We start from the raw sequence: 3,920 nt of genomic DNA on the forward strand, positions 1-3,920 counted from the left end.
CTTAATGAGGCTTTGGATGCAAGATTTCAAAAATCTAATTTGGAAACCTCAACGAAACCAAATAGATTTAAATGTTACTTTATCAAAATGTAAAGACGATTACGTATCTCAACTTTTGAATAACACTATTTCATAAGAACATCAAGAAATTGGCCAGATTACTCAATACTCAAAATGAAATTGACATTAAAATGGAAATCAAACATATAATTTCATCCCAAAYGATTACAATGGAGTCTCAAAGTAACCACAATCAAAATCTAAGCAACTAATGTTGGAAAGAAGAGATTAGCCACACATGACTAATCTAGGGTTAACAAACTAAGAAATTAAAGAAATTACCAAAAGTGATGAGAAATTGATGGTGAAGTCCTTCCAATCGAACAAGCTTCTTCCGCGTCTCACTCTCGCCACTGTCTCCACCCAACAGCCCCTTCTTCTCCCTCGAACCCCCTTGATGTCTCTCTCCCTCGCCTTTTATAATGAACCAGCCCCCTTGCTTTCGATCACATCCCTCTCCTTTCCCATCGATCGCGCCCCACGTCTTCTCCATCGAACCGCACGAACTCGCTCRCTCAATCCCCCACTCGCTCACGAACTGCTGCCATCTCCTCCATCTCACGTCTGCTTTTGTTCGATCCAAAAATGTGGAGAGGATTTGGGCTCTATTTGGRTTGTTGGGCTGTTGATGGGTTTTAATAAAAACATTTGAGAAACTATGCTTYCTTTTCACGCCATTTGAATTCGTATGCCTTTCCAGAACGCATTTCATAAATATGCTCAGCCTCATATTCCTTCAGAAACTATGCCTGACCTTGTAACAGTTTCGAAATAYATGCTCTATTTGTATTAAAATCCATCCTTTTTGCACCTATCAAAKACCAATCAATAACTAAGTTAAAGGGGTTCTATAAGCTATATAAACATTACAATATGCACTAGATTCATTATAAAAACATGTTTAAATATAAGCTTATCAACAATTTACTTGTAATATTGAATTTTAAGTAATATGCATGAATAAACAATATGTCATTATAAAAGATGATTTTTAAAAGTTTTTGTCAAATGCTTTATAATATAGTATGGATATATAAGCACACTAAACAGCTACATGTTGAATTTTAAGAAGTATCTATTTTTATGCGTAGTGTATAAGTTTTGAAGCTCCACAACCTCCATGAAACTTCCATGTTCAAAAATAAAATTAAAAGTCAAATCATTTTTAATTTTTAAATTACAATTTATTCTCTTATAATTAGTTGTTTAGTGTACTTTATATCTGTTACTTTTTTATTTTTCATTTTACACCTTTATTATTTTAACATAAATAATCATATTTAAACTAGGGGGCGTTTGATCAGAGACATTAAACAGTAATCAATGACAATGAAAATAAAAGAAACTGTTTGATATTATATAACACAATGAGTTCGTTCCTCTAGAAGCTCAAATTTTCACTCCTAATTAAAAATGGGGAAATAAATTTCATTCCATGTTATTTTCATTTTCATTCCTATTTTCATTCTCAGCATGAACCAAACAGACCCTAAAATACATTTAAAAAAAATAAGTATTCTTGTTTACAAATTATATCATTATAATAATCTTATCAATACCTTCAAAATGGGCTAAATATTGATTTTTTTTGGACTTAATCATATTATTATATAACATAAATACGTAGTAAATTAATTTTAAAAACTTATATTTTATACCTTATAATTATTTATTTACTTTATCTTATATCCATTACTTTTCATTTTTCATTCCACACATTATAATATTCGATTGAATTTACAGAGGCACAATCCATTATGCATCATCTACAGCTCTTACAAGGTTCAACTTCCACGTCCAACTCAAACCACTGGTCCACCTTCTCAAAACCTCCTACTTTCTCTCCCACTCTCTCCCAAACCCAACAAACCTCTACTTCCACCGTGAAATCCATCAAGCCACTGAAATTTCTAATCCCCTAAAACTTGTCTTCGATATTCAAATGGCGATTCGTCTTCATTCAGGTGCCATATCTTTCTTCTTGCGCTTTTAAACCAGTGAAACGAAACTAATAATTTTTAGTAAATGTCGAGTGGACCGAATGTTAAATCCCTATCTAAGCAAGGTTTCTTCTCTTATTATAAAATTCTTATTTCCTTACTTCTGTTGGTTTGCATATTTTTGATCATCTCTGTTCATAGCGGGATCTTGTTATTTCTTTTTGTCGGCAAGATGGATAATGGTTTCCGTAATTTGATTTCTAGCTTTCTTCATCTATGGTTTCGACGATGGTTCTTGTCATATTTTCCCTAATTATCTCGACCCTATTGACCCCGTCAAGGTAACTTCCTTTTTTAATCCCTTTGCTTGTGCATTAATTGAATTTGACTTTTTTGTTACCGTCTTGGTGGAGGAGTGAAGGGTTTGAAACCAGAAGAATCGAAGCCGTTTTTTTTTCGTATCAAGATTAGGGTTAGTTTTCTTTCTCAGTTCGATCAATATTTCCACTGATATTTTTTTCATCTCTTTATTCTTTCTGAGGCAAGACCAGTGCTACCAATTAGACGGGTAGAACATTATTTTTTCATCTCTTTATTCTTTCTCTTTTTATACCCGAGCAACAGACGAGTATGACACTAGTTTTTAAAGTTACACTTATGATAAAAGTTTAATATAAGTAGGTTGGTTTAAAACGACTGATCAATAAAGGCACATGTTCAAATACCATTGTGATATTTTTTTTTGGCTTTTAACATTGGGTTTTTTTAATACAGCTTTCGTGTTTAATATTTAAGAGGAAATTAACAATACAAGGACTCAAATCACGTTTCTTTAGAAAATACAAGCAACTGTCATGATGCTAAAAATCTATATGGTTCTATAACAACAACTTTAACAAATTCTCTAAAATCTGTATAAATTTGAGAATCAAAACTCAAACTTTTTTTAAAAAAATTATTTTTTTAATACTAAATTTTCTTATTGATAAGAATATAATAAAAAAATATTTACCTCTCATGATAATCATTTTTATAGTGTTTTTTTGAATTTAGAGAATCTCACACTCTCTCTTTCTCATATGTTTTTCATTTTGGAAAATTAGTTATACCTAAAATCTTTGTCTTCTCTATTTTTAAGAACCTTTTTCTTATTCCATGTTGAAAAAACTTTGTGTTAACTTCTTTAATAAGTTGCACTTACGTACAATTTACAATGTAATTTTGAATTTTAAGTAATATGAATCTATAAAACATTTGACAAAAACTCTTAAAAACCATTTTTTATGCGTAAAGTACTGTTTATTAATACATATTACTTAAAACTCAAGATTGCAAGTAGATTGTGCGTAAGTACAATTTATTAAAGCTCAATATCTGAATTCATGTAACTAACTGCAGATAAACATAATCAAATACAGGATAAACATCTCATTTTATATATAAATATAAAAAATCTAAAATATAATTAAGATAATCATTGAGTTCAAACAGAATACTTAATTATTATCTTTATAAAAAATTATATTATTAAACCTAAATTAAATTATTTCATTACTAAATTTAAATTAAATTATAATAAAAAAATAAATTAAAGAAATTATCTATATCTATACTATATTATAAAGCATTTGACAAAAACTTTTAAAAACCATTTTTATGCGTAAAGTACTGTTTATTAATGCATATATATACTATACTAGAAGACTACTCGCACAATGCAGCGAGAGACATCTCAATTTTAATGTTCTATTTTATTATTTGTCTCTGTCGATCTGTTATAATACTATTTTGAATAAAATATAAATTTGGAAAAAAAATATATCAATTAATATCAATCAACTATTTAAATTTTTTTATTTTTTCTGTAATTTCTTTAATTTTTTTAGTATAATTTAATTTAAGTTTAATAACGAAATAATT

The sequence above is a fragment of the Cynara cardunculus genome (assembly GCF_001531365.2).
Source record: "Cynara cardunculus var. scolymus isolate 2C chromosome LG 15, CcrdV1, whole genome shotgun sequence".
Classification (NCBI taxonomy): Eukaryota; Viridiplantae; Streptophyta; class Magnoliopsida; order Asterales; family Asteraceae; genus Cynara; species Cynara cardunculus.